The following is a 24,000-nucleotide window of genomic DNA, read 5'->3' on the forward strand; positions in this document are numbered from 1 at the left end:
CGTGCAGGGGCCTGTCCTTCCATGATGGTTCCTCGCCTTCGTCTTCTTTCTTGGGTTTCTGCTGCCTGAGGTATTCACTGAGCACTCGGTCAGTTGGGGCCATCTTCCCAATGTATTCTTGGATGTTCGTGGATATATATATATATATATATACATACACATACATACACATATATATACATATACATATACATATATATATATATATATATAGATATAGATATAGACATATATATATGTTCCACTTGGCCTGTCAGTGCCTTTCAGCTGCCTCCGAAGTCCCACAGGCCAACCAAGCCCAATAGGACTCCTTTAGCCTGGTGCTCCCTTCACCTCTGGTGTACACCATTTGGTTAGGGGGTTACCACCACGACAGACACCAACCACCTTGCGGCTGCAGCTCAGTGCAATGGCTTCTGCAATGGAGGTGCTGAACATGGTCCATTCGGACTCAGTGTGCCCAGTCTCCCTCGGCATGCTGTTGAAGCCCTGCCGGAAGTGTGAGTTGAAGATTTCACGCACTGGAGCCTTTGTCAAGCATTCCCAGCACACCCTCACTCTACATTTAGGTGCGCCAGGTCTGTCCAGCATCTTCCTCTGCCACCTGGTGGTGATCAGTTGACAGCTCAGCCCCTTTCTTCACCCAAGTGTTCAGAATATGGCTGCAGGTCTGGTGATAAGATTAAAAAATTGATCATCTAAGGTGTCCCGGTGCCACGTGCACTTATGGACACCCTAGAGTTCGAACATGGTGTTCATTATGGACAAACTGTGGTTTGCATAGAAGTCCAGTAACAAACCACTGATCAAGTCCAGATCCGGGAGGCCATTCCTCCCAGTCACGCACCTCCAGGTCTCACTGTTGTTGCCCACATGAGCGTTCAAGTCTCCCACTAGGACAACAGAATCGCCAGGGGGAGCACCCTCAAACACCCCGCCAAGGTACTACAAGAAGGCTACAAGAACAATTGTTCGGTCCATGAGCGCAGATGTCAGTCAAGACCCGTTCCCCCGGAAGATCCAGGGAACAAACCCTCTCATCCACCAGGAGAGATTGCTTCCAGAGACCAAGCCATGTGTTGAGGTGAGCCTGACTATGTCTAGCCGGTACCTCTCAACCTCATGCACTAACTCAGGCTCCTTCCCCACCAGAGAGGAGACATTCCATTGCCCATTCGCTAGTTTCAGTAGTCAGGAATCAGTCCGTTAGAGCCTCTGCTCCTGGCCACCACCCGACACACAATGCACAAAACCCCTACGGTGCCTCCTGCAGGTGGTGGGCCTACAGGTTGATGGGCACACGTCCCTTTTTCATGCTGTGCCACCAGACACTCACCCTCGGGTACCCTCCCCGGACCTGGTTTCAGGGTGGAGCTCCAGTAATCCTATCCCAGACAGGGTGAACTGTTCCCTCCATCTTATACTCATAGGGGTCTTTTGAATCGCTCCTTGTCTGGTCCCTCACCCAGGACCAATTTGCTATGGGAGACCCTACCAGGGGGCACAAGCCCCCTGATAACACAGCCCCTGTGGTCCCTGGGATACACAAACCCCTCCATCACAACAAGGTAGCAATTCAGTCTTTGGGTCACCGCTGTACTGAGCCAGACCTGCAGAAAATACAACACTAAGGATAAAGCAACTCTGATTTGGTGTTAAATAGCTTATTTCAGACAGAGCTTAGGGTTAGATTAGGGTAGATTTAATTGTGACTCATGCAAAGCTACTCTAGTAAATTAAAAAAATATAAATGGATTTAGAAATGAGCAGAATATCTTGAGGTTACAAGAGGTTCAGGTTAGGCAAATACTGAGAGACAGCTGTCTGGAGGAAAACATCCCTCCATGTGAGTCTTGTAGTTATAGTAACAACAGTGAAAGCTTTACCGATCTGGACTCTGTCAGGGCCAATATCAAACACGCTGACCAGGCGAGCGATGAAGTTACGGATGGTTTTAAAGTTAATGCTCCCAATGCTCCATGAGCCGTCGACTAGCAGCATGATGTCAGCCTTTGCTGTGGTTTTACACTGAGTGTCTGCAGAGACTGTGGTGTTGGGAGAAGAGGAGGTTAGTGAGACACCTTATCAATAGGAAATTTCTACTTTTGCATGCCTAAAGACACATTTGGTCAATAGATCCAGAGCTCAGGAGTAATCTAATGTAGCTCTAAAAGGAGCTAATGAAGACATATGCTCATAGCAATGCCATTAAAGCTCATTGCTGTAGCATATGAGGGGGTCAGTTGTGCAGTTTATATATGTTCATGTCAACACTTGATCAAATATAACTCTGCTCCACATTAAACTCACACTGAGATAGTAAGGAGGTGAGAAAATGTGAGGCAAGCATCTCTATATAATTTCATCAAATCGTAATCATCTGTGCCGAGTTTCAGTCCCGAAGCGACAGCGACTTCAATTCCGTGTGACAACACAAAGTCTTGGCACTAATCTGATCTCTGATTTCAATGTCAGAGATCAGAGAGCGTCTGCTCTGCAGGCCTGCTAACGAGTGTGGCGAGAAGTTTGTTGGCGGCTTTTACCAGAAGGATCTAGAGGAGGAGATTTGGGTTCATCCGTGAGGGTCGGCTTTTCATCTCCTGCACACTTTAAACTAAAAAAAAAAAAAGCTCTATTATATTTTTGCATTTTAAAAAAAACAACAACAAAAAACCCCACACACAAAATAACATCAAGTTGGATTATAAAATCTATAAAACTAACCTAAGTGGTAAACCATTTACCAATATTTACTTTTTTAACTCCAAACCGAGATGTAACTTTACCCCTTAAGAGATTCCCTTTGAATGAGTTTTCTCTGAAAACAATGTGTTTGTGTTCAGTGTTACTCAGACAAAAGAAAATTGTAAGTTTAGTAGATACACTGTAAAACGTTACATTAGCTTAAAATGCTAAAAGCCAGATTTAGGAGGTTTTACCTGCTGTTTTACAGCATGCCTGCTGTAATCAGAATACAATCGGCAATCATTGTACCAATGTAGACCACAAAAGTTTCTTTTTGGAAAAGCTTTACGGTTTTTATTACGGTTTTTGCTACCTAAACATTAGCACTGTTTATGTGTTTAACACATATACACAAAGTCTAAGCACAGAAAAACAACTTCCGCACATCAAAATGAATGATTTTAGTGTAAAGATTTACATTTCTATCAATCTTTGTGCAATCATAAAGTAATATGGAAGAACACTGTAAAAAGGTTAGTAGTCTACTTTCATGTACTGTATCCAGTTTGCTATAGCCTTCCTGTAGGAACCCATAACCTGTATTTTCATAGCAAGTTGTTAGAGTCACTATCTAACATGTATCCTTTATCTTTAACCACATTAAATTTTTTGTTTTTTTACCACAGCAGATCATCTGCCTCCATCTCACCCTATCCCTTACATCTTCTGTCACACTAACCCTCTGCATGTCCTCCATGAAACATGTCTGTGGACTTCCTCTTTTCATCCATTCATCTCTACCATACAAAGAAAGATTTATAAGTTAACAGAAATGCTGCTGTCTTCTCTGGGCCGAAGCTCATTTAAAATGGACTAAGACAAAGTGTCATAATTTGGCTGTGCAGCAGGCAGGAAGGGACCCTAACACAGACTCACAGAGGTGAAAGTAAACTAAAAAAATAAACCACAGCTTTATTTATATGAATAAAACACACAGGGAAGCACGTGGAGAAACACACAACCATAAGGGAGATCACAACACAGAACTGAGGGAGACGCTGACATAAATACACAGGAGGATAATGAGGGAAGTGAGAACACACGGGGAACAAAGCTGACACAAATTAACATGACACCACAGGGGAAGCACAACTAGACACACCAAACACAGAACCACGAGACCGTCACAGTAAAACAGGAAACGGAGGAACACAAGACTGACACGTGAGTTTGACAGAGGAGTGGAGGAAAGGCAGACGAGAGGGAGCAACGGAACAGGAAACAGGAAAGAGGAGACACGAAGGGTAACATAGAATGGAACACAAGGAGGAAAACATGCACAGAAGAGGGAAATAAGGCGCAAACACATACACACAGCAGGGGCCACAGCAGGGGCCACAGCAGGGGCCACAAAGACACGAGAGGAGCCAAAATGCACAAAAGCTAATATAGAATAAACTCGGGATTACCTATATGAACCTCAAATAATAAACCATAAAATGTCATAAAAACAAGAAACTCAAAATGCTGGGTCGAAAGGACCCAAAGAGGGAAAATGTTATGTGGTCAGATGAATCAGAAGTGATTTTTATTTTTATTTTTTTTAATGGGCACCGTATTCCCCAGACTAAAGAGGAAAGGGAGCGCATGTTATCGGCACTCAGTTAAAAATGTGCATTTCTGACAGGATGAGGAGGGTTTAATGCCCTTAGAATTCGCACCTTGCACATCTGGAAAGGCACCATCAACGCTGAAAGGTATTTACAAGTTTTAGAACAACATATGCTCCCATCCAAATGTCTTTTTAAGGGAAGGCCTTCATATTTCAGCAAGACAATGCTAAACTGCATACTGCATCTATTCCAACAGCACAGCTTCATAGTAGAAGAGTCCAGTGCTCACCTGCCTGCAGTCCACCAGCTGAGAACATTTGGAGCATCGTGAAACCAACAATATGACAAAGAAGAGTCAGGACTGCTGAGCGGCTAGAATCCTCTATCAGACAAGAATGGGACAACAATCCTCCCCCAAACATTCAACGGTGGCTCTCCTCAGTTCCCAGATATTTAACTGCAACTTTCCCTGATACTGCTGGGACAAACTACTTTTCTGGACCAAATCCTGTCACGACACTGGGTCTGTGACCCAGTGTTATGTATCTGTTTAATTTGTATTCCTTGATTATTGTTATTCATGGTTTTGAGTTATCTTGATGGTTTTCTGTTTAAATGTTAAGTTTGTTGTGTTTTTTAGCTTTTAGTTTCAGTCACTCTGGCCTCCCTGTGTTCCATGATTCCTGTCTTGTCTCCATGTTCCCTTGGTCATGTCTCCCCGGTCAGTCATGTCTCTCTGTTTCACTGTCAAGTCTGCGTCTCTGTGTTAAACTTCCTGTTTTACTTTGTCGGTCCCTTGTTTCATGTCAGTGTATCTAGTTTTGTTTCCCCTTGTCTCATCATGTCTAATTAGTCCCAGCTATGTTTCCCTCCTGTTTCCCATTCCCTCGTTGCGCCCTTGTGCATTTAAGCCATGCATTTTCCTTGTTTTTTTCTGTGTTGCACCCTCACTATGCTGTGTGTTTCTTCCCTCAATGTGCCAAGTCTACTCCTAGTTTTGAGTTCCTGGTTTATTTTCTAGTGGTTTAGTTTGAGTTTCTTGTTTCTAGTTTCTTCTTTTGCTTTGTATTTGGATGTGAGGTTTTACAGCATTAAAGCTGCCATTTTGAGTTTACTCAAAGTGTAGGACTCATAAACTCTTTTGAATTTATGAGTCCTACATCTGGCTCTCGTAGGTGTGCAGAATTTCCATAGAACTCCACCTGCTGTTCTGCGAGCATCCAAACCTCGTCCACTTCAGTTGGGAATCCTCCTGTGCACTGGAGGCACAGCTCAATTCTGTCCCCCGGACAAAGCGGTGCTTACGCTGCCGACACTCTTCATTCACTGAGCAACTGCCAGTGGTTAATGAAAATGACTATTTTTCTTATGCTCTTCTCGACATTCAAAACTGTTCATTGTGGTGGAAAAGGTCTAAAACCTATTTTCGCTGCATCCGAGCCTGCTCCCCTGCCTCACTGTGTTCCTGTTCCTGGTCCAGCCTTGCCCTACACCGGAGTCAGTTTCCCAGGTGAGGGGGGCTAGGCCCTGGTTGGTCCCTGCTCTATTTTCCAGGCCAGCTGAGGCTCTGCTAGTCGCTGCACTTGTACCAGCTTCTCAGGTGGGGACGGCAGCTGCCCAGCTGTGACCACTGCCTGTTCCAGTCCCCAGGGTGAGGGCGGCCAAGAACCAGTTCACTCCTGCACCTGTACCTATTCCTTGGGTGGGAGTGACCGGTGTCCTCTCACCCGGCACCTGTGCCGGTCCCCGAGGTGAGGCCTGCCAGGACACAGCCAACCTCTGAACCCATACCTACTCCTCGGGAGGAGTGGCTAGCGCCCGGCAGGGGCCTGCACCTGTTAATGTCTCCGCTGGAGGCTCAGGTGAGCTTGTCCAGACGTTTCTCTCATTTTCTGGGAGCTCAGGAGAACTAACTCAACCACCACTAAACAAATGCTTCTATCTCTAGCTCAGTCACTAGCTCAGGAATCTGCTCAGCCACCTGGTCAGTCATCAACTCAGCCACCTGCTAAGCTGTTCAGCCAGGAGTCTCCGCACCTTCTGGCCCTGCATCGCCTCAGCCAGATGTCTCCGCACCTGCTGGCTCTGTGTCTGTTCCCGGTGGGGGCTCAGGTGAGCCGCACCAGCCATCTGTTCACGGTGGGGGCTCAGGTGAGCCGCACCTGCTGTCTGTTCCCATTGGGGGCTCGGTTCCCGTCTCTGCTGGTGACTCTGGAGAGTCTGTCAAACCATCAACTCCATCAACCACTCAACCACCAAGTCAACTGCCTGTGGTAGCCACTCCACCATCAGTTGGCCTCCGGACCTTCTTTGCCTGCGCTGCCACCGTTTTCCACGCTGTCGGCCTCCGGATTTGATTCACCCACAACACTGCCGCCTTCCTTGTTATTTGGACTTTTGTGCTTGGTTTTGGACTCTTGTGCCTAATTTTGTGCCTTGGACTCTGTTATTCTTCTTGCTTGTTTTACTTCGATGGTCCCTTGTTTCATGTCAGTGTATCTATTTTTGCTTCCCCTTGTCTTATCATATCTAATTAGTCCCAGCTATGTTTATTTTCAAGTGTTTTAGTTTGTTACTTGTTTCTAGTTTCTTCCTTTACTTTGTATTTGGATGTGAAGTTTTCCAGCATTAAAGCTGCCGTTTTGAATTTACTCCTCTGTTTATGAGTTCTGCATTTGGGTCATCATGCCTGCCACACAGCAAACCAGGAGAAATCCTGTTCACAAGTTATAGAAATAATGAGTTCTGCTACCATAGTGTCCATCTAAGCCTTTTCCTGTTGATTGTCTTCTTCACCATCGCATATTTGTTGTTTCCTTTTAAATGAACTCCTCTACGTATGGCATGAAATAACTCTGAAAGCTTACCTGAGTTTCTCTACAACAATTGTGTTAACGTCAGGGCCAATAAAGAGCTCCTTAAGGTCAATGTTATTCCCTGAGTGAAATGTGACTTTGTAGCCACTGACATCCCCAGGTGCTGGATCCCAGGACACTCTGAAACTGGTCCTGGTGGGCTGTGAAGTCTGAAGGTTCCAGGGACTCTTGTATGGTGACACTGAAATAGAAGAAATCAGCAGGAAATTCAGGACAAACTAACCAAGAACTAAACTCAGCACAACTCCAACTTTTGGCGAAGGTTTTTAAGGATCAGCCACGCCACATTCAAGCCAGTTTCTCATTAGTCCATAATACAGTTCTTTGAATCCGGTGCCAACCATTAGGAAACCCATTGTGTGTGTGTGTGTGTGTGTGATTGAGCATGTGTTTATCTGTGATTTAGTGTTCTCGTGAGGAAGTGTTGCAGCACCTGTGGTGTGAAAAATACTCCTCTTAACAAGTAGTTTACACTTGAAGTCAGTCCATGAAATTTTTGGTGGTAAAATGGGGAAAAAAAATCTGCTACTTGGACCAAAGAAACATATTTTTTCCAAGGCACAGTGACTTGTTGTGAGGTTTCTCTGAAAAGGTGTGAATAAATCATCAAATATACCAGGTTTATCCACTGCCTGGAAAATACAGACAATTCTTCAATCTTAAGTACTGAGGATTAAACCCTGGAGGCTACACATCCTCACACATCCTTAGTGTGGGCCTCAGATTTCATTTTCCTCATCATGTAAGATCTCCTTTAAAATTAGAAGCTTACAAAAATTGACTTTCAATGAGTGACTATGTGCCCATTGCATCCAGCACCTGAGCTAAACTCATCTGATCTCAGTAGACTTGAACTTTACTAACTACGGATAAGCAGGGCTACTACATTTTTAAGTGTAATATAAGGGGCCACTCAGCAGCAGATTTTTTAATCGTTCAGTTTCAGCAGCGATCATATTTTTAGACTGAGCACAGGTTTAAATGTCTTGGCTAAGATGGACATGTTTCTGCAGTGTGCTGTCTCTCAGAGAGTTGAATTATGGACCAACGTACGTGTCGTTCCTACTCCTTGCCTTGCTTTTCCTTCCCTGCGCTTGTAGATGGGCAGAACGGTGATATTATATGTGGTCGCAGGCTTCAGATTCTTCATGATGGTAGAAGTGGCCTTCGCAGGGATTTTCTGGACCACTTCTTTGCCTCCATTGTAGGGAACGTACTTCAGCCAGTAGTTGAGCAACTTGCCCGGCGCCGGCGTCCACGTGACTCTCATGGTTTTCTCTGTCTCGTCTGACACTCTCAGTCTTTTCCCATCAGCAGAGGCTGAAAACATAGAATGCACTTTTAATACTGCAACAACATGATTCAGTATCGTTAAAGAGAAACTAGTTGTACCAGTTCCCCTTTAAATGTGTCCTGGGGAAACCTAAACAAAGTATATTTGACTTATCCAGGGTTTATTTTAAAACAGAAACCCACAGGGCTGAAAAATGCTCAAATCTGCAGTTCCCCTGATGCCCACTTGGGGCTGGCTCCAAAAACAAGTCACATCACAAATATCACAAATAATGTGGCTTATTGTGGCATTAAATCAAGTCAAGTCAAGTCAAGTTTATTTATAAAGCACATTTAAAAACAACCAAAGCTGACCAAAGTGCTGTACAATAAAATACAAATATAAAATACTATAAAACACAGGTACATAAAATACCTCACTGATAAAACAATAAATTAAAACAATAGGTTAAACCTTGCTAAAAGCCAATGAAAAGAGGTGAGTTTTAAGAGCAGTTTTAAAAGTTCCTAGGCTTGTGGAGAATCTGATGTGAGGGGGTAAACTGTTCCACAGTCTGGGTGCAGCCACAGCAAAAGCCCTCTCTCCCCTAGTCTTCAATCTATACCTGGGAACATCTAAAAGCATCAAGTCTGCTGACCTCAAAGATCTCCTGGGGCAGTAAATGCTAAGAACCTCTGCCAGGTAAGGAGGTGCAGTACCGTTTAGAACCTTAAAAACCAGCAGTAAAATTTTAAAATCAATCCTAAAAGCAACTGGGAGCCAGTGGAGAGAGCAGAGGACCGGAGTGATGTGGTCTCTCTTTTTGGAACCGGTCAGCATGCGAGCAGCAGCCCTTCTACTAAGTCTACTCTAGTTCATAACAACTCAGATGGTGATGCAATGGTGTTAAAATCGATGCTTCAAAAAGGATCCCATAAATTAGTGGGTAACAAGTATTCAGTGTTCAAAAGCCAACCACTGACATCTATGAGCCAACAATATTAATGAATCACTACAATAGTGCTTTGAAAAAAGGAGGATACAAAATCTGGATCCTTCTTTAAACTTGTTCTGATAAAATCTGTACAGGTGATGAACACAACAAAAAAGCCTTTTATTGTCATTGTACATGTACAATAAAACTTTGGGATAAGTCGATAACAACTGTTTGGATAAGTCACCCATTTGGATTTTGTTAAGGCTTAAAGTTAAGGATGTGGCCATTATGGCTAACAGGATGGGGCAGACACAAGCGGTCGTAGTTACTAGCTGTCTCCACTTGGCTTCACCTACGCTAATTCAAATCACTGAAGTGGACCTCTACAACAGCTTTGTGCTGTTGATGCTTCTTGGAGCATTTTAATGAAATTATCTGCTGTGCGGTTAATGACACTAACAGACTGTCCCAGAAGTCTGTACTTCAGTTTTGGTGAGTTTGTTGCTCATAGCAATACTTAGTTTATGTTTAGGTCCATGGATGCACCTCGATAACCTTAAATAAATAAGATGATCTGATTACTCACTGATTATTTACTCAGTGTTCTGATCATGAACAGTTTATGGTTGCATCTTATTTGCATTAGTTGACAACTTCTCTCTCTTATCCAAATGTGGTCACTTCTAACTCCCATGACAAGCATGGAGGTAAAGTTGAAGGGTCCACAAACCAATGACTGACATCTCTGAGACAGCAATATTAATAAATCACTATTTGATTTAAGAAAATGTAAAATGTCTCAGAAGTCTTGTCCAGATCAGATGCAGACTAGATTCTCTGAGCAGCCTTTTGAAACACTGGCCCATCTTTAAGATTGTTCTGACAATGCTGAAATGGCTCCTTCATTACCTGAGTCCTTAACACTGTTACACAGGTTGACAGAGAGTGCATCAACGATGTCCACCAGGAACTGGAAGTCGTTGACGTTGTACATGTAAATGTCATCTGGGTCAGAGGCGATGGACCTCAGCTCATTCTCATCAGCGTTTTTTACACCTGTGAGAAAAATAAACCATGAGTTTGATGAAGGAAGATGGCTAAAGTGGCTGCTGGTTGATCATTTTCAGCCCATTCTAGTAAAGTCAGGTACTTTTCCTGATCGCTGCATGCAGGTAGCAATCATCCAAAAGTTCAAATGTGTTTTCACTTACTTTTCTTGAAACCAGTAAAGCTCACTCACCGATAGCGTAGAGCTCGATGCCGCTGTCTCTCAGGTTCTGTGAAGTTAAGATCACTTCATCCTGGGACTTTCCATCAGTGATCAGGATGCCGATTTTGTGGGAGTCTGGACGCAACCCCACTTTGGGTTTGAAGCTGTTCTTGAGGATATAGTTTAGAGCCATTCCTGTACCACAGTGAGGAAGAAGTTTCAGTTATGTGTGCAGATCCAAAGCACTGCATGCTGCTTTTCTGTTGTTTAGCCCTTCTGAAACAAGCCTGACCCATCTGAGGGAAACAACAAGGAATGCTTCTCTGACACTTTGCTCCACAAATGAGAGGAATAAATATGACCCTTTTCAATGTATTTTTACCTAAACTGAAAGCTTTAAAGGAGACTAAAACTTCAGCCTTCAGGGATTTATCATATCCATCATTTTTAGAGGCCTCCTGTTATCCCAGCCAAGCACTTTACCCTTAGGCTGCAGGCTTGTGGTTCCTGGAGTTTCTAAAAGGAGATCCTTCAGCTATCAGACCCCTCTCCTATGGAACCAGCTGCTCATTTGGATTTAAGAGACGGACACTGTCTACTTTAGGATTAGGCTTCAAACATTTCTTTTTCAGAAACCTTACTGTTAGATCAGGTGATACTGAATGTGTCTTTAACTTTTCCTTGATTAATTTGTGTTTGAATGGAAGCTATTGATTCCTGTGGAAGCGCATTATCTTCAATATATCAACTCCTGCCAAATTTTGAGCTCAGTTTCTGCTCCCAGTTCTTCTTGTTAAAAGGGAATCTTTCTTTCCCACAGCGTCCAACTCTCTGTAACATACTTCGACCTCACTGTATAAAGTGCTTTGAAACTATACTTGTATAAACTGTGATTTGAAACAGTATAAATAACAATGAATCAAAGTTGGCTCCCAAGCTGGCCCCTAGATCAGTCTGAACCCTGTGAGGACTGGGCTGTAGTGCTGGTAAAAATAATAATAATAATAATAATAATAATAATAATAATAATAATAATAATAATAATAATAATAATAATAATAATAATAATAATAATTTTTAATTAAAAATCACCTGTCAGCGTGTTTCCTCCTCTATATGGCAGGGTGGCAACAGCACGCAGCAGGGATGCTTTGGTGGGGTGGGCGTTAAGGTTCCATTCAGTCTTTGGTTTATTGCTGTACTGAGTCAGACCTGCAGAAACAATGTAGAAAAACACCAAAGATACAGCAACTCTGACTTTTCCAAAAATATACCAAGATATGACAATTTAAATAATTAAGTCAACTTCAAAAAATGCAACCAATTTCTTTTATCTAGAGGTAGTGTGTAATTTTACTTCTTTCAGTAGATTTCAGACACAGGTGTTTAAATTTAGCCTGATGTTGTCACACACCTAAAACAGTTATTATATTATTGTTGTTTAATGTATGAATTTCTCACTTTTGTTCTCACAGTACAGAATCCAGCTTATCACTTTAAGTGTTTTAAAGTACTGATTAGTACTCAGCATCAGCAGATACCTTGAGCCAAAGTATAGTTATCATTCCATCATGGCATCTCTAATATCAGCTGCTTGCTCGATTTTCTGTTTTTAAACGTGTCAGATAAATAAACTGACATGACTTGTTCTTTATAAACTGATCAGAAAAAAATTAAAGGGAGAAGGAGCTGCAAGAGCTTCTTTTTTTTTTTTCAAACGACGAACTGAGGGGCAAAACTAAGACCCGATGTATGATAATACGATACAGTATACGATAGAAGCAGTGAAAGCTTTACCAATCTGGACACTGTCTGGGCCGATGTTAAACACGCTGACCATGCGAGCGATGAAGTTGCGGATGGTTTGGAAATTGATTTGCCCAATGCTCCAGGAGCCATCATGCAGTAGCACGATATTGGCCTTCGCTGTAGTGTTACACTGAGTGTCTGCACAGAAACAGTGGTGGTGGTGGGGTGGGCAGTAGTGGAGTTGGGGGGGGCCAGACATCTGGTACACAACAAATACCCACCACAAGTGTCTGTAAAGTCTTATTGTGTGAGGGAAAAGTGAGAAAGAGTCAGAGGAAATACATCAAGAGGAGAGAGGAGTACATCACAAAAACTCACAATCAGAAAGCAGATTTACATTACATACCACAAATAATCCACACACCTAACACACTGTGTAACCTATGTCCCTGTTTAAAATTTGAATTTCACATGTCTCAGTGTAGGTTGTAATGCATAATGACAAACCTGATGTCTCACAGTGGTAAAAACAAAAATTCTCACAAATATTCCAAATCCACACTGAATGACTGCTGATCAGTCCTAAACCCCCTCAGCTGTTTTTAAAGAGCAGCATTTCAGCATTATGTTTCTGCAGCGTGTTAAAGATGCCTTACAGCAGCTCTGCCTGACCACATGGACCTGTCGAAAACACTGAATTAAATCCTGCTGTGGATCCAAGGATCTCAGAGTTGGGAAGGCTGTCACTTTTTGTCTTTTTCCAGTTACAATAGGAATTTCTGTCAAGGATTAGCACATCCTTTGGCTCTGATGGGAAGCATTACATGAGAACTTTTCATAGGAAAAATTCTGATTGTAAATCTTAATCACAAGCACAAAGCCACATTTAACTATACATTCAAGTTTAAGCTGCATTACTGCTCTCAGTAGGCTATATTTAATGGTTTAAATGTCTTTTAAAAATAAAAAATAAAAAGCTCCTATCAGGAAAATTAAACTAGGTTTAAGTTTTGATGGAATTATTGGATCATCATACGCATGAGATAAAACCTGAAGTTTAAGCAAAACACTTCACAGGCACACGTTTGCTTCAGTCATTATTTTAATTTAGACTAAAAGTGCAGCTACACACAGCAGGCAGAGGACAGACAGAGGAGAGGGGAGGTGGAAGAGGTCAGATGTGTTGGATCAAAGAGGAGTGTTACGAACTTGTATTTTCATGTGTTTGTTCTGGGCAGGTAACATCTGTTTATGTTAATTCAGCTGTGCCAGGGCTCGGCTCCGATTGGTGCGTGGATACACCGGCCCGACGCGACTGGTTCCAGCTGGAGGACCCGCCCATTAAAAGGAGGCTGGAGCGCTACGGCTTGAGAGGTCCTCGCGTCTCTCCTCATTACCCAGCAGCGTAACTGTGGCAGCCGTTGGCTGCAGTGTGGCTTGAAAGTGTTGGAAGTGGAGTGGGTAGGGGTGAGCTGCCGTTTCTTTTGATCACCCGTTTTTTCTCCTGTTTTGAATTAGTTAAGGAGGTTAGACTCTGTCTTTATTTTTGACTTTGTTTTGGTAAGGTCAGGGGTGCGGGTTTTGTGTAGATTTGTTCTGTTTATTATTTTGGCCTTGGCTCACCCTGAAGTGTTGACACTCCCGTTTTGTTGTTCCTCTTTTATTTATCACTTTGTAAATAAATCACTATAACGAATGGATTTGTTTCCTGTGGCTGCTTGGGTCTTGGGGGGGAAGCGAGTGCCTCGCTCATGTTATGGCCTGGCCCTAGACGGGTCGTAACATGAATTGGGGGCTCGTCCTCTGCCTTGTTCTGTGGTTGTTCTCGTGTGTTTTGGTCTGTTTGGCAGTTTTCTTGGTGTGGGGGTGTAGTGGGTGTGTGTGGTTATGGAGTTTTCTTTGGATGGTTTTGTTACTTCGCCCTCATGGGATAAGTTGCAGGAGTGCAAGAAAGCGGATTTGCTGATTATTGCTAATTTTTATGATGTTCAAGTGTCCTATAGTGCCCGTAAAGCGGAGGTTAAGGACGCTTTGTGTGCAGGGCTGGTGGAGCGAGGCATCCTTTCTGCCCCGAAGGCAGCTGTAGAGCAGCCTGACGGCGGGGGTGTGAAGGTGGCTCCGGAGGCTGAGCCGGTGCCGGATTCCAAAGGGCCTGTTAACGTGCTCCCAGCTGAGGTGGAGTCTGATGCGGCTGAGGTGCAGTCTGGTGCAGCTGAGGCGGGGTCTGAAGCGCCTAAGTCTGGTACGGCCGGGGACCCCCTGGCGGGGCGGTCTACGGAGGATCTCCGTTTGACCCTCCGTATAAGGGAGGTGGAAACCCGTGCTAAAGAGCTTGAGGTACAAGCAATGCACCTCCGTGTCAGAGCTTTGGAGCTGGAGCGAAAGCCCTCCACCCCTCTCTCCACAAGTGCCTCTAGTCGTCCTAGTACGACCACAAGTGCCTCTAGTCGTCCTAGTACGTCCACCACTGTCCCAACTGGTTTTGACATCACTAAGCATATTAAACTGGTTCCTCCGTTTCGTGAGGCCGAAGTGGACTCCTATTTTAACGCTTTTGAGCGTATAGCGGCCGCGTTAAGCTGGCCGAAGGAGTTTTGGCCGCTGTTGTTGCAATGTAAACTGGTCGGGAAAGCCCAGGAGGTGTGTACCAGTTTATCAATTGAGGACAGCCTTGATTATGACATCATGAAGAAGACTGTGTTGCAGGCATATGAGCTTGTCCCGGAAGCCTACCGTCAAAAATTTAGGAAGTGTGAAAAAACTGCCAATCAGACGTTTGTGGAGTTTGCCCGTGAAAAGAGTCGCTTGTTTGAAAGATGGTTGCAGGCCAGTAAAGTGAAGGATCTTGAGGGGCTGAAGGAGCTTCTTTTGTTAGAAGAATTTAAAAAATGTTTGCCGGACCAAGTAGTCATTTATCTGAATGAGCAAAAGGTGACGTCACTTGCCAAAGCTGCAGTGATGGCTGATGAGTTTACTCTCACTCACAAAACTATATTTTCAGCCGCTGTCGCACAAAATATCAGGGTGGGACAGGAGAGGAAAATAAAGTCACCAAGGCTGGGACGGAAGGATAGACAGGAGGATGGTGGAAATCGCGAATGTTTTTATTGTCGCGAACCCGGACATCTGATCGCTGTCTGTCCCGCGCTCCGGAGGAAGGAGCAGCGCAAAGGCTCTAAAAATCCAGCCGGCGTAGGTCTCATTAAAGTTGTGCCTTCGCCCAAAATGCGTTCCACCCATGATTTGCACCATGCGAGTGCTGAAATAGAGCCACGTTTTAAACCGTTTATCACCAAAGGCTTTGTTTCTGTGACGGGGAAAGAGAAGGATAAGGTGCCTGTTACTATTCTTCGGGACACAGGTGCGCATCAGTCATTTATGTTGGACAGTGTACTGCCATTGTCAGATAAAACTGCTTGTGATTCAGATGTATTAGTCTGGGGAATTAAGATGAGCGTTCTTCGGGCGCCACTTCACAAGGTGCATTTGCGTTCGCCCGTGATAACGGGGCATGTTAAAGTTGCCGTGAGTTCCCAGTTGCCTATTAAAGGGGTTTCATTTATCCTGGGAAATGACTTAGCTGGTGGGACAGTTTTTCCACCGCCCGAAGTGGTGGAAACGCCTGTTGCTTCTGTCACTGATGCCGCCACCTCTATGTCAAGTGTGTTTCCTGTTTGTGCTATCACTCGTGCGCAATCGCGCAAATTTGATGATGTTATGGGTGTCGCTGACACATTTATGGCGACGCTAGATGAAAGAAAGTCTCCCAGCTGTGAGAGTGGCAGAATAGAAAGCGGAAATGATGTGACAAAACTGATGCCAGAGCTGGATGAAAAGTTAAATAGGGATGCATTGATCACCGCCCAGCAGAATGACTCCTCACTGACTCCCTGTTTTATATCCGCAGCCACAGGTGCAGAAAGTAGATCCTCCACTTCTTTTTTTGTACAAGATGGAGTTCTTATGAGGAGGTGGTCCCCTGACCAGAGTGGTTTGCGTGGTGCTACGCAGGTGGTGGTGCCGAAGCCACTTCGAGGGCAGGTGCTTAGCTTTGCGCATGATGCCAGCATGGCTGGACATCTGGGGGTGAACAAAACTTATCATCGAGTGTTGCATAACTTCTTTTGGCCGGGGCTGAAAGCTGATGTGGTGGCATATTGTCGTTCCTGTACCGCATGTCAGATGGCGGGGAAACCTAACAGACCAATTCCACCTGCTCCGCTACATCCTATTCCAGTAATAGGTGAGCCGTTTGAAAGAGTAATATTGGATTGTGTGGGCCCCCTGCCAAAATCAAAATCCGGACACCAATACATACTTACAATAATGTGTTCAGCAACAAGGTTCCCAGAGGCAATTCCACTACGCACGCTGAAAGCAAAACCGGTAATAAAAGCTCTAATTAAGTTTTTCTCTACTTTCGGGCTTCCAAAGGTTATTCAAACAGACCAAGGAACAAATTTTACTTCAAAGGTGTTTGCGCAGGTTGTGAAGGAGTTGCAGATAAAACATGTAAAGTCCAGTCCATACCACCCGGAAAGTCAGGGCGCTCTGGAGAGGTTCCATCAAACCCTCAAAGCTATGCTGCGCAAGTTCTGCGCAGAGTCTGGTAGAGAATGGGATGAGGGTCTGCCGTTATTGTTTTTTGCCGTCAGGGAGGCCACTCAGGAATCCTTGGGATTCAGTCCTGCGGACCTGGTGTTTGGACATGTGGTCCGCGGTCCCCTCCGGCTTCTGAAGGAGAAGTGGTTGTCAGACACTTCTGAAACCCAGCATAATGTCCTTGATTATGTTAGCGGACTTCGAGAAAAACTCCACCTTGCATGCCAGTTAGCTCGGGAAAATCTGACACATACGCAGGCAAAGATGAAAGCTCGTTATGATAAAAAGGCTGTTTGCAGAAGTTTCCAGCCAGGCGAGAAAGTGTTGGTGTTGCTGCCTGTGGTAGGGTCCAGTTTGCAAGCCCAGTTCGCTGGCCCATATGTGGTGGAACAGAAACTTAGTGACCACAATTATGTGATCCAGACCCCAGATCGCCGGAGAAAGTCCAGGGTTTGTCATATTAATATGCTGAAAGCGTATCACTCGAGGAGCCCTTCGAGTGAGCCATCTCCAGTGTGCACCGCTAGTGTTGTTCCTCCTTATGAACCCTCTGATGACGGACTGCTTGAGAAAAATGAAGCGCTGGGTAGCGGTCGGTTGAAAAATTCGGAGATCTTAAGTGATTTAGACACATATTTAGCCCACCTGTCTGAGCCCGCTCGAGCTGACATCACCGATCTGATAGAGAATAATTTATCACTTTTTTCTGATCATCCTCGTCAAACTGCAGTCCTGTGCCACGACATTGACGTGGAAGGACATAAACCGATTAAGCAGCATGCTTATCGAGTGAACCCAGTGAAAAGAGCGATAATGCAGAAGGAGGTTGACTATCTCTTAGAACACGGTTTAGCTGTTCCGAGCGCCAGCGCGTGGAGCTCGCCGTGTGTGTTGGTACCAAAATCTGACAATACTCCCCGGTTTTGTAATGATTACAGGAAAGTTAACGCTGTTACCAAACCCGATTCATTTCCTCTTCCTAGAATGGAGGATTGTATTGATAGAGTGGGATCGGCATCTTTTGTAACCAAACTTGATCTGTTAAAAGGTTACTGGCAAGTACCCTTAACCCCCAGAGCATCTGAAATATCTGCTTTTGTCACGCCAGATCATTTTCTCCAGTACACGGTTATGCCGTTTGGGTTGCGTAATGCACCCGCTACGTTCCAGCGCCTTATGGCCAATGTACTGGTGGGCGTGAATAACTGCGATGCCTACTTAGATGATGTTGTCATTTACTCATCCACCTGGTCTGACCACTTACAAACCCTCTCTCTCGTTTTCAGCCGTTTTCAGAAAGCCTCGCTTACTCTAAACCTGGCCAAATGTGAATTTGGCAGAGCCACCGTCACATACCTGGGGAAACAGGTGGGTCAGGGACAGGTACGGCCGGTGACTGCAAAAATACAGGCTATTGTCGAGTTTCCGGTCCCACAAACGAGAAGGGCGCTGCGCCGATTTCTAGGAATGTGTGGTTATTACAGAGGTTTTTGTAAGAACTTCGCTACTGTTGTCGTTCCTCTCACCGATTTGATCAGCCCAGTGAAGCCTTTTGTGTGGACGCCTGTTTGTCAGACTGCTTTTGAGTCTGCGAAAGCATTGCTGTGCAGTTCCCCTGTTCTCACGGCACCTAATTTCACGTGCCCTTTCAAGCTGGAGGTTGACGCTAGTGCGTCTGGCGCAGGAGCTGTCCTTATGCAGGAAGACCCTCGCGGCGTGGATCGCCCAATTTGCTATTTTTCCAAAAAGTTCAACAAACATCAGATGAACTACAGCACTATTGAAAAGGAAGCCCTCGCCTTGTTGTTAGCCCTGCAACATTTCGAGGTATATATTGGATCCAGCTCTATACCTGTTCAAGTATTCACTGACCATAACCCATTGGTGTTTCTCTCCCAGATGCAAAACTCAAATCAGAGGCTTATGCGTTGGTCCCTTCTTTTGCAAGATTTTAATCTGCAAATCAAACATAAGAAAGGGACGGAAAATGTTATCGCTGATGCCCTGTCGAGAGCGATCTCTTAGTCTGGAAATTAAACAATAGGAGGGTTGTTTAATTCTTATGGAAGGGGGTGTTACGAACTTGTATTTTCATGTGTTTGTTCTGGGCAGGTAACATCTGTTTATGTTAATTCAGCTGTGCCAGGGCTCGGCTCCGATTGGTGCGTGGATACACCGGCCCGACGCGACTGGTTCCAGCTGGAGGACCCGCCCATTAAAAGGAGGCTGGAGCGCTACGGCTTGAGAGGTCCTCGCGTCTCTCCTCATTACCCAGCAGCGTAACTGTGGCAGCCGTTGGCTGCAGTGTGGCTTGAAAGTGTTGGAAGTGGAGTGGGTAGGGGTGAGCTGCCGTTTCTTTTGATCACCCGTTTTTTCTCCTGTTTTGAATTAGTTAAGGAGGTTAGACTCTGTCTTTATTTTTGACTTTGTTTTGGTAAGGTCAGGGGTGCGGGTTTTGTGTAGATTTGTTCTGTTTATTATTTTGGCCTTGGCTCACCCTGAAGTGTTGACACTCCCGTTTTGTTGTTCCTCTTTTATTTATCACTTTGTAAATAAATCACTATAACGAATGGATTTGTTTCCTGTGGCTGCTTGGGTCTTGGGGGGGAAGCGAGTGCCTCGCTCATGTTATGGCCTGGCCCTAGACGGGTCGTAACAGGAGGAAGAGGAAGAGGGGAGGTGGAAGAGTGGTCTTACCTATCTCCTGGGCCTGAGAGGAGGACAGCAGCAGTGCCGTGAGGGCAGCAACCACTGCCAGAGAGAGCCTGCTCTTCATCTTCAGCTCTGCTGGTCTCAGCAGTATGAAGAAAGCTGCGAGAGAAACCAAGAAGGCAGTTAAGCGTCCTTGGGACTTCATGAGACTATTATTACTCCCTGAACATGAACCTCAGAGCTCATTAATGCACCTTCATCTTCATTTAAATCTACATGATGCTTAAAACAACCAGAAAACGCAGCTTTGAAGAGAGAAATATGTCACATGATTATTCCACGAGCAGCAATAAGATCACATGATAAGCTTTATTGTATATAAAAGACTAAAATTCAACAAAATCTACAAAATATTTAAGAAAAGAATCTTTCTTCTGTCTCTACATTATATTCTTTTTCTCTCCTTTCTGTGGGTCATATTATTTCCTCTCAGAGTAAAGACATGCATTTAATATTTCTGCATGATGAGAAATATGCTCTATACTCCCAGCCGTTATTACGATCTTCTGGTCAGTTACTTCTGGCCCAGCCCAGGCACCGTCTGAAGACCAGGGGTGATCGTGCTTTTGCCTCTGTAGCACCAAACCTCTGGAATTCGTGCCTCTGACTCCATTCAATCCTTTAAAGCACGCTTGAAAACTTACCTATTCAACCTGGCTTTTCCGACTCGCTAATTCTCAACGCTCATTAACTGCTGTATCGCTACTCATTTCTCTGGATAATCATGATTTCTCCCTATCTCTACTTACTAATGCTTTTTGTTTGTTTTCTCTGTTTTCTCTATTTTACCTTGTTTTAATGACTTACTGTTCAGTGTAAACGTGCTATATAAATGAAATTGTATTGTACTGTGTATTGTCAATATTCACTCCTATGAGGACACAGTCTTCCCACTGTCTTGCGTAATGGAGGATCAAGCCATGGCACTGTGCGCAATTACGCACATCAGTGCGGAGATATAATCAGAATGAAAAACAACAACAACGAAAACAACAAAAAGTAATATTGCAGAATTTAAAAAGCACGCAGATTTTAAACGGGTGATAAATTAAGGCTTGTAAATCAATCCCCCTTACATTGCACCCAAACAGAAATGCGGCGCTGACCTTCAAAGGAGATGGACACAAATGTCTTTTTCTTAAACAAGTGTAAAATTTAAAAAGTCTTCGCTGTAGACTCCGGCCAGAGAAAAGTGGGAGTGAGGTGGTCGGTCCCAGACTGCAGCCTTCTTCCAGGTATGAAGAGTCTCCACACAATCTGCTAACGAGAAGGTCGGAGGGGGGGCTGCTCCCAGCTCTGCCTGCCCCACCGCGAGCTCTTACGACATTGTCCGTTTTTGTAGATGTTTGTCTACAGAGATGAGCTTTCAGCCAACGCTAACGTGTTTCCGTGCAGTCTCCAAAGTTCTAACCGCGCCTTACTGGACAGTGCCGAGTGGTTGAGAAGTGGGCAGAGGTGTGGTGGAGTTCAGGACTGGGGAAAAAATTATTTTAAAAAATCAAAAACGCAGAGGATAATTTTTAATGTCAGTTTCCCTTCAGGGCAGAATAAATACGAGTTTCACCACTTATTAAAAAGGTTGGGTTTAAACTGTTGTGCAGCTACTTTTCATTTTAATATCTGGATGAGTGAAAAGTGATCTAATGAATCCTGGACACTGCCCTCCTTTTTAACAGGAAGAAACCTCTGTCACAATAAGGGGAGGAAAACAGGAAAACTCATGCTGTGGAAGAGAGCCAAAGATTGATAATAACTAAAACTTTAAAGCCCTAATATGATCTAAGGCTCTTGTGTTTCTTAGGAAACACAAGTGTGTTTCTTAGGAAACACAGGTAAACCTACAGTGTGGGAGCGAAGTGCTCTAATGGGGTGATATGGTACTACAAGGTCATTAAGATAAGATGGGGCCTGATTATTTAAGACCTTGTATGTGAGGAGCAGGATTTTGAATTCAATTCTGGATTTAACAGGAAGCCAATGAAGGGAAGCCAATAAAGGAGAAATCTGCTCTCTCTTTTTAGTCCCTGTCAGTACTCTTGCTGCAGCATTTTAGATCAACTGAAGACTTTTCAGGGCGTTTTTAGGACATTCTGATAATAATGAATTACAGTAGTCCAGCCTATAAGTAATAAATGAATGAACTAGTTTTTCAGCACCACTCTGAGACAGGATATTTCTAATATGGGAGATATTATACAAATGGAAGAAAGCAGTCTTACATATTTGTTTAATATCTGCATTGGAGGACATATCCTGGTCAAAAATGACTCCAAGGTTCCTCGCAGTGTTACTGGAGACCAAGGTAATGTTATCCATTGTAAGTATCTGGTTAGATACCATATTTCTAAGATTTTCAGGGCCAAGTACAGTAACCTCAGTTTTATCTGAACTTAGAAGCAGAAAAATAGAGGTCATCCAGGTCTTTATGTCTTTAAGACATTCATGCAGTTTAACTAATTGGTGTGTGTTACCTGGCTTCATAGACAGATAGAGTTGGGTCTCATCTGCATAGCAGTGAAAATGTTTGCTATGCCTTCTGATGATACTAAGGTCCTAGCACTGAACCCTGTGGAACTCCATCATTAACCTTCAGTTAATTAACCTCAGTGTGTGAAGAGGACTCTCCATTTACATGAAGAAATTGGAGTCTATTACATATATAATTTAAACCACTGCAGCGCAGTACCTGTAATACCTACAGCATGCTCTAATTGCTCAGGATATTATGGTTGACAGTATCGAACGCTGCACTGAGGTCTAGCAGGACAAGCGCAGAGATGAGTCCACTGTCAGAGGCCATAAGAAGATCATTTGTAACCTTCACTAAAGCTGTTTCTGTGCTGTGATGGACTCTGAAACCTGACTGAAACTCTTCAAATAAGACATACATTAGTATTTCCACCATGTTACTCGTTGAACTCCTACAAAGTAACTGCAGTTTATGGGAAAGCTTCAGCCCTGGTTACCCACCAAACTATTCCCATTCACTTGTCCCTGTCTGGTAATCATGAATTCTTTGGGTTTGAGGTTCCTTGTGCTGCTCTGACTCTTGGACATTCATGGATGAAAGCCATAACATTGAGTAGGTTTACATCAAGATCTGGCAGAGGTGTTCAGAAAAGAATAAAATCTTTCACCTCACTGACTGTATGACTGCTACTGATTGTTTTTTTGTGGTGTACCCCTTCCCTTCAGCCGTTTGTGCAACCATCATTACTGGAACAAGAGGCTATGAAGAAATCTAGCTTGGATTTTCTGGTTACAGGTATTATACATCCGTCTTCCTTTCCTCTTGGTGCTGCTTTTTTCCTTGTGGCAAAAATGAATAATACACTACGGCATTTTATAGATTACTGTGGAAATATATCTAACACAACTAGTCAGTTCCAAATTTTGAAACTACAACATTTTTCCAAACTGGATCTCCATAAGGTCTATCACCCACTCCACATAAGCCAAGTGGATGATTTTCTTAACGATTTCATCTTTTTCATCAATTACATTCTTAATATTTCCCATAAGTTGGAGGGAATCAGTCAACAGGTGAGGTTAGTCTTGCAAAGGCTCTTGGAGAACAGGTTGTATATGAGTCATTTGTGAGTATGCTGACCAAACGTGTATTTAGTCATGAAAAAGTACCCATTTCTATGGTGTGTCAAAGAGCTGTTTACACTTAGACTTTTTTCCTATGAAAAAGACTTGTGTTGCGATTCCCATCAGACTCAGATGACACGCTGAACATGGCAGAAGTTCCTGTACTTACAGGAATCACACACAGGGACAGACTTCCTCGCTAACTAACCTCCAGCTCTCACACAGCAGGCTTTGATTCAGTTTTTTTGACAGGTCCAGAGCTACTTTAAGGCATCTTTAACACACTGCAGAAACATTATTTTCACTCTCTGTGAAATTTAAATGTTTTTAAATGTTGCTCTTTAACAGAGCCGGAAAAACTTAACACTAAAATGTATCCCTCATAAAGATAGTACAGGAGCACACATTCACTACCTCTGCCAGCAACCATTGCTTGTTTATTGGCAGGATTTATGGAGAATTGTTAGCGGTGACCAAGAATGGTTTTAGAATATTTAGAATTTTTTTTCCTACATATGAAAAACACAAAATTCTATTTAATAAAAGTGAGATATGTTAAGACAATGTGCCAAGCATGGATTACTTGTCGTACACATTATAAATTTACTGTCTTATGTACTCTTTAGTGCACGCTTTACAAAATAGCAAACAAAGGCTAGAGGCTGAAGGCTTTATATAATGTTTATTAACTGTGAGAAGCCAAAATTGTGACACAGTGAGATTTAATTACTTGTGCAGGTATTAAGTTT

Source organism: Pelmatolapia mariae, linkage group LG15 (assembly GCF_036321145.2).
Source record: "Pelmatolapia mariae isolate MD_Pm_ZW linkage group LG15, Pm_UMD_F_2, whole genome shotgun sequence".
Lineage (NCBI taxonomy): Eukaryota > Metazoa > Chordata > Actinopteri > Cichliformes > Cichlidae > Pelmatolapia > Pelmatolapia mariae.